This window comes from Pan paniscus, chromosome 14 (genome assembly GCF_029289425.2).
Source record: "Pan paniscus chromosome 14, NHGRI_mPanPan1-v2.0_pri, whole genome shotgun sequence".
Taxonomy (NCBI): domain Eukaryota; kingdom Metazoa; phylum Chordata; class Mammalia; order Primates; family Hominidae; genus Pan; species Pan paniscus.
In genome coordinates, this window is record NC_073263.2 from 96,180,686 (window position 1) to 96,194,108 (window position 13,423).

The following is a 13,423-nucleotide window of genomic DNA, read 5'->3' on the forward strand; positions in this document are numbered from 1 at the left end:
GTGGCATGGTATGATATGGCCACAATTTAATATTTCTTGAGCACAAGCCAAGAATTAAACAAGGTCAAGACTGGAAAGTAAACTTGGTCTTTGGATTTATGATCCAAATTAAGCATGTACTTCAAAGACAAATTGTTAAAACCTGTAGTAAATATATAGCACTCATTATCTGAAGAAGCTGTGTCAGCCATGTTTATGTATTGGTTATACCTGTGAGTAATATACATGCTTAGCCTTCTACATACTCATCCCTTATGTTTTTTATATATGTGTGTGCATATGTATATATGTATGTATATGTTTATGCACATATACACATGTAGATGTGTATATACGTATGCATACACATAAGATAAAGGATGAGTATGTAGAGATCTAGTCAAGTGTATAGTTCACATACTTTAAAATCACAACAGTTTGTCTTGGTGGAAAGAACACGCATGGACATTGGCCTTTTATAGTCAAGGATCTCTCCAGCTCTATCAAGTAATGGTGTGACTTTGGACAAGTTGTTCAATTCCTATATTTTTATGAAGAGAGAAGTGAGAAGAGCCTACTTGGGAAGCACCCTTCAAGCATTTAATCCTAGATTGGCATTTAATCCTAGCTCCCCACTAACCTGCTAGTTAGGGTTGATAATATGCTTATCTTACTAGAAGCAACTGAATGTTTGGGCCTATCTTTTCATATGATGATGCCATTCTAAGCCATCACTAAGCTCTCTTACAAAACACTTTTTAAAATGCAAGACTAGATAACTTTTCTGATTTAGTATCACATTCTACGTGAACAAAACATGGAGTGTTTAAACAAAGCAAGCTGGGTGACTATTGACTATTCAAAAGTCAAAAATCATTTTTTGGACTTTCAGACCCCAAACTGTAAAATACTAACATTACCAACATTACATATTACTAACACTACTAGAAAAGACATGAAATGTCCCAATAATGTTTTGAATTAGTTAGATATAAAATATTATAATTTAAAATTTTCTTTAGGAAAATAATCCTATGTTTATGATAAATTTTTAAGGGAGTTTAATTAGAACTGTGACAAAAACTGAAACATTGCCAATTAAATTTATTAATTAGTAAAAATGATCAACTACTAAAGCAAGTTTTTTAAACTAAATATTAAATGTTTTGAGAACCACCATTCTTAACAAGGAAAAAGAAACTTACCAATAAAAGACGGCCAAGACAGAGTAAAACCCTGTAGCTCTGAATTTAAACTAGAAGTATTGCTGTGAACTCTACACAGAGTTTATTTTTAATATGTATACTTTCCTAGTGCCGTCCACTGCAAAAACCAAGAAACAATGGTGAGCCCCGTAACAGTGAGCACCTCCAGCACCTAGGATGCCAGCTGCATGTATCGCAGGTTTGGAGCAGGAAATTTATAAGATGATGCCAGAACATCTTGTCAAACCAGAAAGAAAGGACATAATCAAAGATTACTGGGATCTTGTCTAATGGACTTAGGGGTCAGTTTGAAAAGGCTCCCAATAACCAAAAATGCGGGAACTTCAGCATCAGTAAAAATAGTAACTGCTTCCACTGGATAAAAAATAATACAGAAAAAAAAAAAAAGAATGAAGGACAAGAATAATTACTGCAATGAATTGAAATGCATCAAACATGTTAAATACATTAGTTCATAATGATACCAAAAATGATAGTCACTGAAGGAAACCAAATCATAATTTTGAAGATTGATAAAGGGAAAAATAATCAAACATTTATCATGCCTTCCCTGCATAAACTGTACTAGTGAATGAGCAGACATTTCTCTTTATACAAGTATTTCAGCTAATAAATGAAGAAGGGATGGGACAAGAAACTATTCCTGTTTTGCAACTCCAAATAATGAATGGGTCTAAGCATTCAACATCAATGCCTGCTAACATCACAAAAATAACCAAAGATCATGTGCTTTTTGATACAAGGATACAACCACCCAACAAAGTGGGCTTGTCAAAGAATACAGCCTGAACTTGATCAAGTCTCTAGATCCAATGTTCAATTTCCTAGAAAAACAGAAGACAAAGGAACAGAATAGACTTATCAGAAGATGCAATCAGCAAAATGCAGAAGGGAAACTCTACAGGACAAAACAACTTAGATTGTTCAATTAAAAAAATTGCAAAGAAAAAAGAAATGGAAGATGACTACAGAAAAGCAAAATAAAACAGTAAAGACACAACAGACATATCAACTAGACCAAACAAAAAAAAAAAAAAAGAAAGAAAAAGTGTCCCTTATTTGAATCTTGCTTTTAAAAAACTACCAAAACACCCGGGTGCAGTGGCTCATGCCTGTAATCCCAGCACTTTGGGAGGCGGAGGCAGGTGGATCACTTGAGGTCGGGAGTTTGAGACCGGCCTGGCCAACGTGGTGAAACCCTGTCTCTACTAAAAATACAAAAATTAGCCAGATGTGGTGGGGCATGCCTGTAGTCCCAGCTACTCCAGAGGCTGAGGCGGGAGAATCGCTTGAACCCGGGAGGCGGAGTGGCAGTGAGCCAAGATTGTGCCACTGCACTCCAGCCTGGGCGACAGAGTGAGACTCCGTCTCAAAAACAAAAACTAAAAACAAAAAAACCCTACCAAAACAACTTTTTGACATAAAAGAGATAATTGCAAATTTGAATTCCAGGTATTTTTTATGATGTTAAGGAATTGTGGCTTTTTATTTATTTATTTTTGGAACAGAGTCTTACTCTCTCGCACAGGCTGGCACGCAGCGGTTCGATCTTGGCTCACTGAAACCTCCACCTCCTGGATTCAAGTGATTCTCCTGCCTCGGCCTCCCGAGTAGCTGGGACTACAGGCGAGTGCCACCACACCTGGCTAACTTTTGTATTTTTAGTAGAGAAGGGGTGTTACCATGTTGGCCAGGCTTGTTTTGAACTCCCGACCTCAGTTGATCTGCTCTCCTCAGCCTGAGAAAGTGCTGGGTTTACAGGCATGAGCGACCGTGCCCAGCCAGGAATTGTGGCTTTCAAAAAGTGTAAGAATGATATTGTGGGTTTCTTAAGAGTGTCACTTTTGGAGCTATATACTGAAATGCGTATGGATGAGTGTCATTATGAAATGATGATGCATGGATATTTGCTTCAACTTAATACACAGGGTAGGGATAGTCGATGGAGGTGTAGATGGGGAAGAACTACCATGGGTTAATATCTGCTAGAGCTAGGTGATAAGTACATGGGGCTTTGCTGTTCTACTCTGTCTACTGTTATAGATTAAAAATTCTCTACAATCACTTTTTAAAAATATATTAAATGGCTAACAAAACTGAGAGGATTTTTTCCTTTCGAAGAAAATAATCCATAAACAAATTTTTCAGGAAGCACAAATATAGGAGTTTATGGATTTTTTCTTTTTTATTTTTACCTTTTTTGACTCCTGAAGCTATGACTGAAGGCACTTAAAACCTTTTATTGTGTAATATTTTATATAGAGACAACAATACCCCTACACAACATATTGTTTCATTTTTCATGGTTTTGAGCTTTGTAAAAATGGTGTTATACTGGATGTGACTTCTTCAGTCAGGTTTTCAAGATACATTTTGTTGTTGTGTGTCTCTGTAGTTCTTTCATTTTTCACCACTGTACAGTATTTCATTGTATGAATATACTACAAGTTGAGCATCCCTAATCCAAAAACCCAAAATTCCAAATGCTCCTAAATCCAAAACTTTTTGTGTGCCAATGTGACACCACAAGTAAAAAATTCCACATTGGGCCTCATGTGACAGGTTGCAGTCAAAACAAAGGCCACACATAGAATTTACTCAGTGTCCCCAAAGGAAAAAGACCCTCCCACCCTCTTTCAGCTGTGATGTATCTTTTTAACACACACTGAAATTCCCCCATGCAAACACACCCACAAAGGGTAATAAAATGGTATATGTGCAGGGTGGATGCTCCATGGGCAGGTTCCCCATGATGCCCCACTTGGGGCCACAACCTATGTGCGTTACTCACTCTGTTTTTGGTTTTGTTTTATTTTTTTTTTGAGGCGGAGTTTCACTCTTGTTGCCCTGGCTGGAGGTCAATGGCGCAATCTCGGCTCACCACAACCTCCACCTCCCGGGTTCAAGTGATTCTCCTGCCTCAGCCTCCCAAGTAGCTGGGATTAGAAGCATGTACCACGATGCCCGGCTAATTTTTTATTTTTAGTAGAGACAGGGTTTCTCCATGTTGGTCAGGCTGGTCTTGAACTCCCGACCTCAGGTGATCCACCCACCTTGGCCTCCCAAAGTGCAGGGATTACAGATGTGAACCACCATGCCTGGCCTGTTTTTTAACTTATTCTGTGCTCTACAGTGTAAAGATATTGTTGAAAGTGCTAAAAAAAAAAAAGGCCTGCAGATATCCCTCTGGGTAACAGTGATAAGAAAAAGCATTTATGTTTATCTGTAGCATAGACAGTCAAGATGTTGGAGAAACTGGACAGCTGTGTAAGTGAGAAGCATCTTACAGGAGAGTATGATATTGGAGTGACCACCATATAGGACCTGAAGAAACAGAAGGATGAACTGTTGAAGTTCTGTGTTGAAAATGATGAACAGAAATTGAAAAATAGAGAAATGCTGCCTAAAACTAAAAATGAAGATCTTGATGGTGTATTGAAAGTGTGGATCTGTCTGCATTATGGTAGGCACATGCCACTTATTGGTATGCTGATCATGAAACAAGCAAATATCTATCATGATGAACTGAAAATTGAAGGGATTTGTGAATATTCAATAGGCTGGTTGCAGATATAAGAAAAGACACAGCATTAAACATTTAAATATTTGTGGTGATAAAGCATCTGCTGCTGATGAAGCAGCAAAGATATTCCCTGATGCATGGGCTGGGCATTGTGGTTTATGCCTGTAATTCCAGAACTTTGGGAGGCCAAGGTGGGAAGATTGCTTGAGCCTAGGAGTTCGAGGCCAGCCTAGGCAACATGGCAAGAACCTGTCTCTACAAAAAATAATTTTAAGAAATCAGCTGGGCATGGTGGCAGGCACTCATCTTCTTAGCTAACTGGAAGGCTGTGTTGGGAGGATCACTTGAGCCCAGAGGGCTGAGGCTGCAGTGAGCTGTATTCATGCCACTGTACTCCAGCCTGGATGACAAAGTGAGAAATAAATAAAAATAAATAATAAATTTAAAAACAATAATAAATAAAAATAAGAAATTCATTGATGAGTTTGCCAAGGTCATCACTGATGAAAACCTGATGCTGAACAAGTCTGTAATGCTGATGAAACATCACTGTTTCAATTTTATTGCCCCAGAAAGACACTGACTACAGCTGATGAGACAGCCCTTACAGGATTAAGGCCAAGGACAGAACAAATGTGCTGGGATGTGTTAATGCAGCAGGCATGCATAAATGTAAACTTGCTGTAATAGTAAAATACTTGCATCCTTGCTGTTTTCAAGGAGTGAATTTCTTACCAGTCCATTAGTATGCTTACAGAAGGTATGAGTTACCAGGGACTTTTTTTTTTTTTTTCTTTTTGGTTTCACAAACATTTTTTACCAGTAGCTTGTGCTCACCGCAGGGAGGCTGGACTGGATGGTGACTGCAAGATTTTGTTGTTCCTTGACAAATAATCTCATTCTCCAGCTGAAATTCTCAGAAATAATGTCTATGCCATGTACTTTCCCCCATATGTGACTGCATTAATTCAGCCATGAAACCAGGGTATGCTTAGGTGAATGAGGAGTAAATACAAAAACACTTTATTGAATAGCATGCTAGAAGCAGTGAAAAGAAGTGGGTGTGGAAGGTTTTCAAAAGGAGTTTAGTGTGAAGGATGCTGTATATGCTGTTGCCAATGCATGGAACACAGTGGCTAATGACACAGCTGTGCATGTCTGGCGCAACCTCTGGCTTGTGACTATGTTCAGTGCTGATGATAAAGACATTGGATATTCTTGTACACTTATGAAAGCAATTCTCTAAGACATACACTGAGGGGTGGGGCCACTGGGTCACAGACGACACATATATTCAACCTTACGAGGTAATCCCCAACTATTTTCTACAGTGGTTCTACCAAATTATACCCCAACCATCAATTTATAGAAATTTTTGTTTCTTTTTAAGTATTCATCATTTTTTTCTGTAAAGAAATGGAAGTGGCCTAGAATGACAAAGATACTTTATATAGGTGCCTTTTAGAATTCGTTTTTAAGGACTTCTTCGGGATGATCTCATTCCTACTCACACATGTGAGTGCACCATTTGTTTGCTGTGCAGTACTACTTACATATCTATCACGTATCTATTTATATTGTTATTTAGTTTTTCAGGCGTTTGTCTTTTCCTCTCCAACTAGATCAAAAGCTACGTGAGGGCCAGGAGGCAGGTATGGCCATTTTTGCCTACCCAGCATCTGTTCCCTTCTTTTGGAAGCAGCACCTCAATTTCCCTCTAGAGAATCACCTCTAACCACTCTCTCAATCCATAGTCTCAATGAGGTTCACTCCCCTCCCCATCCCCAAAGTTGCATGTCTATTCTAAGCACAGGTCAGCAGGGACACATGACTTAGGTTGTGCCTAAGGTCAGCCCAGTGAGACTCAATTTTGCAACTTTTGTTGGAAATTTTGGGAAAGTTTTGTTTTGATTTTTTATTCTGTGGCTTCTGAACCAATAGGATGCTTAGAGGTGCTGAAGGTCATCATGCAGCTGCATGAAGTAGACCTGCCTGAGGGTGAATTCAATGCAGAAGAAAGAAGCACCAAATGGGCGAAGAGACTGATTTCTGGATCCAGCTGTGCCAGGAGCCAGTGAAAGCCTCTGGCTTTTCAGTTACATAAACCAATGAGAAAGTCTCTCTGTTCTCACTCCAAGTCCTGACTTATGTATAATTTATTCAAAAAGTTTATTTGTTTGTTTGGTTGGTTGGTTGTTTTTCAAGATGAAGTCTCGCTCTATTGCCCAGGCTGGAGTGCAGTGGTGTGATCTGGGCTCACTGCAACCTCCACCTCCCAGGTTCAAGCGATTCTCCTGCCTCAGCCTCCCAAGTAGCTGGGATTACAGGTGCCTGCCACCAGGCCCTGCTAATTTTTGTATTTTTTTTTTTAGTGGGGATGGGGTTTCACCTTGTTGGCCAGGCATGTCTCAAACTCTTGGGCTCGAGCAGTCTTCCCACCTCAGCCTCCCAAAACGCTGGAATAACAGGTATAAACCACTGCATGTGGTCTCAAAAAGTATTTATTATCCGCCCATGCTAGGGTTAAAGATACAGCAATGAACATGTTCTATGAATGTTTGTTTTGATTTCTATTTGAATGATCTTGCTATTGTGAAATTATAGGTTTAGCCTCTTAATAATTTTTAAAATAGACACTTATAAGTAAACCATTTTCAAGCTTCCTCAAGAAGCAGTTGGTAAACATGTTTGTTCAATATGTTAAAATATTAAACCAATGCTCTTATATTCTGGTACTCAGTACTCTTACAGAATATAAATAAGAAATAGTCCCTACTTTAGAATGGCTTATGATATCATCTAATGGGAAAGATAGCACAATTGGAGGGAGGAAAACCCTCAGGCTCCTAAAACTGATAACACACACAAGTGCAATACATAGTTCAGAGAGAGAGAGAGAGAGAATGAACAGGCATGTGTGTATATCCTAAGAACATTCTGAACTGAGTAGATGTCCACACCTAGGTGAAATAATAAAGGAGAAAGCCTGGAGTGGATCTTGATTTTGTGGGAAGTGAAGCTTATACAATTTATATAAGGGTCCTCCTTAAGAAAACAAATGCAAAGTTAGGCATAAGGTCTTAGCTGGTGCAAGCAAGGCCCTGAAGCTTAAGATTTGTTAGCTTCAGGGTTGATCTGCCTACGCAGGAGAGGTCTGAGTATGTGCAAAATCCCAAGTGGTGGTTCAAGGAAGTACAAACAGGTTTAACTAACTAGGGTGGGAAAGGAAAGCTAGCAGATAGAGGAAATGACAATTACATTACTAACTGATTGATTGAAAAGGCTGGTCATTTTAGGGGTCCTAAAAGCTAAGGAGATTAAGTTTCATGATTATGTAATTGGGAACTAGAGCAGATTTCTAAGAAGGAAAGTTGCATGCTTAGGGAAAAATTTCTTGCCACTGGGTTTAAGATTAATTAATCCATAAATAAAAGTAGGTACTAGGGCTCCTAGAGATATTTGTAGCAAGAAATGATGATTTTGTGGACTAGGATGGAGACTGCAGAAACTGAAAGGAAGGAAATGAAGTCATATCCAAGTGATTTTGAAGGAAATAGTCTAAATATGTGGAAGAAAACAGGACTGAAAGGTCTGGAAGTTTTCAAGGCTGAAGTGCAGAGGTTGGCAATGGATTCATTTTGATGTTACTTTTTTCTAACATAAGCTTCTTGCGGGTCAGGATTTAGGGCTTTAGGATTATTTTGCACTATTTTTTGTAGATGCACATTTAGTACATATCTAATATTCTTCTCTAATATTCCAGTAATGTAAGAAATCTTGATATGTTTCCATGTGAGCTATTAAGGGGGAAAACTGTATAGCCCCTTCCATGATGAATGGAAGTGCTAGATTCCAAAACTACATACTCCAGAAGAGGAATGTGACTGGCAACGTGGTCAAAGGAAAAGAAGTTAGCCTTCGGGTTTGGAAATCTCTCCCTGCCTCCATGTGCTGAGCTTAAAATATTCAGATGGCTTCAGCTCAGTTACAGCCTCCCTTGGGTGTCCACAGGGGCCTTGAAGGAAGCAGAAGAGAGTTCATCTCACCTGTAAACACTGAAGTAAATGGATGGCCCACCCTTTGTGTGCAGAGTGAAGAAAAAGGATTAAACACTGGCGTGGCAATGATGACCAGGCATTTTCTTGGAGGTTACACTTGAAAAACGTGTAGGGTTTTTCAATCATTTAAAGATAATTCTATCCCAAAGGATTGAAATAATCCAGTTTGGGCCAAAACTACCTGAAAACAAGACATAGAACATTTCTATGATTTACTCATTTTCCCTTCAGAAGCTCAAAGCTACCACCAGCAATATTGAAAAGATAGAGTGCATTACACCCTGCTATTCACTGATTTCAGCAATGAAAGTGTGAACTTGGGAAACCTGAGTTTATTCATCAGTTTTAAGAAAACCCTCAAGATATAAAGCTAGCTCTGTGGGAATCTTTAGTCTGATTGCTCTAAGAGCAATAGCCACTGTCTAGGAGCAAAAAAGGAGGAATTTAGTGGAAGCTCAGTTCAATTCTAAATGATCTGACTTTGGTTTTATCTGCAGTTTCTTTGCTATGAACCTATAAACAAACCAAGAGGGCAGTTTTGGAAAGGAGAGTATTCACAAATCATAGTAACAAGAGTCAGACCACTAGGGGGGATCGTTAAGCCATTTTGTGCAAAAAGAGTGACTTAACTTTTGAAAATGACTGCAGTTTCATTATTTTAAATCGTCATTAGTCAACTTTAAGCAGGCACAGCACACCAGAACTGGAATTCAATCTTTGTAAGCAAACTCATATCTCCACCTAAAGCGATCAAATGCCTGTAAACATCCCTTTCTTGTTTTAATTGCGAAAGGATTATTGTGGGCTTTGAAGTAATAGCTGTTCCCACTACCTGCTTCCAGAAGCAGCTGTTCCCACAGCATCACGGCAGGTGCAGCCCAGAAGCTGGGCCCTGCCCTTATCATGTAGCGGGCGGTATATTTGCAGAGTCCAATGTGTGTTCAGTCCTGAATTAGCCAACTTTGTTATCTAAATTCTCCTAAACCCAAAGCCTAACAAGAAAATAGCAAAGAGTAATTCCCCCATAATAATTGCAGAGGGATGGGGATCAGGGAGGATGTGAGAGGCCGGACTAAATGAAGCTTTTTTTTTTTTTTTTTTCAGACAAAGAGGCAAAACTCTAGATTTAAAAAAAAAAATGAGAGGGGGGCTGAAATGCACATGTGGAGATTGTTTAAACAAAACTCCAGTGTTTTTAGAATTGCTTCTCCAGTGGATCAGATATCTTGCTTGCCCTACGTTAATAATCATTTTCAAATCAGTAGCTAGAAGTCGGCTCCCTCAGCAGTTCCAAGGCTCCGTGTCAGTGCAGAGGCTGTGTGTGGGAAGCAGCAGAAGGCAGCCTGTTTGGAAAAAGGAGAGCAGGAACTGGGGGCACATCTCAGAAACTCATGATTGTTTCAGTCATTAAACACTGATATTTAATTTGAGCTTTGTAATCCAGGACACTATTATTTGGTCCCAAGCAAAAAGCGGGGGAAAAAGAAAATGAAATGAGTATAATAAAAGAGCAAGGAGGAACCAGCTGCTTTGGGTAAAGAAGGGCAATAAAAGGAATCTTTATAACTGCCGAATGGTGGAATAGGCTTTTTTCTCCCCGCCAAGCAGAATGTCAAATTCTGTCCCCCTTTTTTCCCCTCTTAAAGCGTGCTAAAAGGAAAATTCTTCACAGAATCTTAAAGAACTTTTTTGACACAACAGCTGCAAAATCTATTTTCTAAACAAAGATTTATACATATTTATATGAGCTTAATCCAGATTTTTTTTAATAAATCATCCTCAGAACTGCAGAGGTAAACTATATGTAAATACCTCAAGTAATAGGCTTGTAGTGCAAATCACATCATTTTATCTTCAATTTTGCATTCGTTTTTCTGGCTTAAAGGTGCATCAGAGATATGCATTTTAGCATATTCAGAACACGGGGCGTGAAATTAAATGTTTGACAGAGTGAGAAAAATATACAGACTTTGGAGATGCCTTAAAAATAGTAATTTATGCAGATCTAGAGGAGTGAAATCATTTGCAATGGAGTGACCCTCTCTCCAGGAATTTTGTGCTCAGTGTTCTTCCCTAATCTCCCGCTGTATCTTCATTTTTCATTGAACTAGCCAGTTTTCTGCGAAGCCGTCTTGTAGATAAGGGGAGTGCTAAAGAAGAAGAAAGAGGACGCTCGGTGAGGCCGTTTCCATTGCACTTTTACCCAAGGCAATGGGCAGAATTTAACGGATTCCTTCCAACATATGTTTTTGCCAGATAAGTAAACAGTGTGTGTCGGAAATGAAAAAGCATTTGCAATTTAATGACATTACAGCTCTCAGCTTAGGCTGGCGTGCTGCGAGGCGAAAAGCAGAAAAAGAGAGGAGAGTAGAAAGAGAAAAAGAACAAAGTTCATCTTCCCTTTTGTGCATTTTTATCAAGAAAAATATTACTTCTTTCCCTCTCTTGTTCTCTTTTTCTTTTTCGTCTTTTGGCTTTTTTGTCTCACTCATTTACATTTTTTTTTCTTTCCTGCCTTTCTGTCCTCTGTTCACTTTTACCTTTTTCTTATATTGCCACTGACTCATTTCTTTTTTTCTCTCCATTGTGTCTCCTTATTAATCTATTTTGGCCATTCAGTTTTACCTTATAAGAAGCTGTTTATCCCACAATGTATCTTTTTTTCTGTGTTGTACTCCTATTGCTATAGCTCATAGTCAACAGGATTGTCAAAGGGATTATAACGTTTCATTTGAAAGCTCTACAAATCTGCTCTCTTGCCTTCGGTACCTTCCCCCATTTCCTCTGATACTTGTCATTTTATTTCACGTTCATCGTGGTCTTTAGTTTCACCCCAGACATCACAGTACCCTGATGTCTAACCACTGATACTCACTGTCTTTGCATTGTATGTTGGCACTACAAGGTTCTAGAAACTTAACCTTGAAATGGCAGAACCATTCTCTTCCACCCTTAGTCAAGTTCAGACTGGTATGGACAGTAAACATACCATGGGTCAGAATTGGTCCTTCCAGTGGCTCATGGTCAGGACAGGGTGTCATGTAGTTGATACTTATAATGGGTCATCTTCCAATAGAAAATGAGCCCCCAAAACTGCTGCTGAGTTTGCTGTTACTTTTCCTGTTAAATATGGTGAGAGAGTGATTACTGATACTACAATCTGTATATATGAGTTTTATCATGGTTTGCTTGAGTATACATGTGTGTTTTTACATGTGTATGAATTAGACTACGTGACAGTGTGCATAGTTGTGTGGAGTTATTTAAGGCAGTGTAGGTCTGTGAATACAGGCATATAGAAAGAAATGATTATCTTTCAGCTTTGATTCTACCCTAAATTCCAGAAGTAAAAGTTGAATGGAAAACCAATATTTTCTCCCCACTCAGGTCCATAACATTTTTATTTTAGGATTATTTTGACTGCTACTTTTACAGGCAGGAATAAGATTTTCCACCAGGTCTCCCTTTTGTGACAGACTAGTTAGATGACCAGGCAACCCCATTCAGAAGCAAGGAATGCCTCTCAGTCATTTTTGCTGCCTTGAGATGTCACTCTCTCAATCTAAGCAATTCCTGAACAAACAACTTTTAACATGATTCATCATTGCCTTTTTATTTTTGCAAAACAAGTTGACATATTTTCAATGTTGTTATCACGACCATTTGAATATTAGTACCCAGATTTTTAACGCAAATTTCATTCTAAGTATACAATTGTAAGTTACATGTCAGATCCCAAGGTTAACCTGCAGGTTGAGCATAATTGAAAGGACCATAATCAAATTGCAAGTCCTATCACAGAAGTACTGTACAGACTTTAAAAAGATGCTTAAATAAAATGTTCTTGTCTAAAGACATGTGCATGTTTTTACCATAAAATTACATCTTCCACATCTTGCAGATCCGGCACTTGGTAAGTAAAAAGAAAATCTATTTGGACATGAGGATGTAAAGTAGCTGGAGGTGGTAATTTAATCAACCAAGGATATATTTCAGTGTTTTTCTGGTCTTCTAGGCATTAGCACTTTAAATTCATTATGTCGGTTTGACAGATATATGCAGCCTTAAGGATCTAAAAATGAAATCCTAGAAGTATAGCCTGCTAGAGGATATATATTGAACTTAAGAGATTAAAATGGTATAACCATTGCAACAGAATGGAACATACCACGTTTCTCATTTTTTTCCCACTAAGCATGAGTATTTTGCTGATGTAAAATACGGTCTTCTCTAATTATAAAACCTGGCTGAAGAGCCAGAGCTTTCTAACTTTTATTACTGATGAAGTGGATATTAGAAAGAAAATGTTGGCTTCATATGGAGTCTGAAGATGAAGAAGTCTTCCATTTGGGATTTTCTATATCAATAATTTATTAAGGAAAATAGTACAAGTGGTTACATGCAGCCTACTGTAAGAGGCAAGTACATTGCATGCTTCTCCTGTTTAAGGCAAATAACAAAAGAGCCAAATTATAAAGCAGGTCTTAACGTAACTGGGACGTTAAATCTACTATATCATTATGCCAATTTAGTAACGTTAATGATCTGTAATATTAATTCATCATCCTGGAAAATGGGGAAAGGTTGCCATAATTAACTATATTAAGCCACAATTAAAAAGTCATCCAAGCTGTTGT

General features: G+C 38.5%; 1 protein-coding gene across 1 annotated transcript in view; it reads left to right on the plus strand.

Moving 5' to 3' along the window:
- The window catches only part of GPR180 (G protein-coupled receptor 180), a 62,809-nt gene extending 50,170 nt beyond the window's left edge, over positions 1–12,639 (plus strand). Inside the window, exon 11 of the transcript XR_010109695.1 lies at positions 1,294–12,639. The gene's annotated coding sequence lies outside the window, so the exon portion shown is untranslated. The remainder of the gene's footprint in view (positions 1–1,293) is intronic.
- Positions 12,640–13,423: the final 784 nt, after the last annotated feature.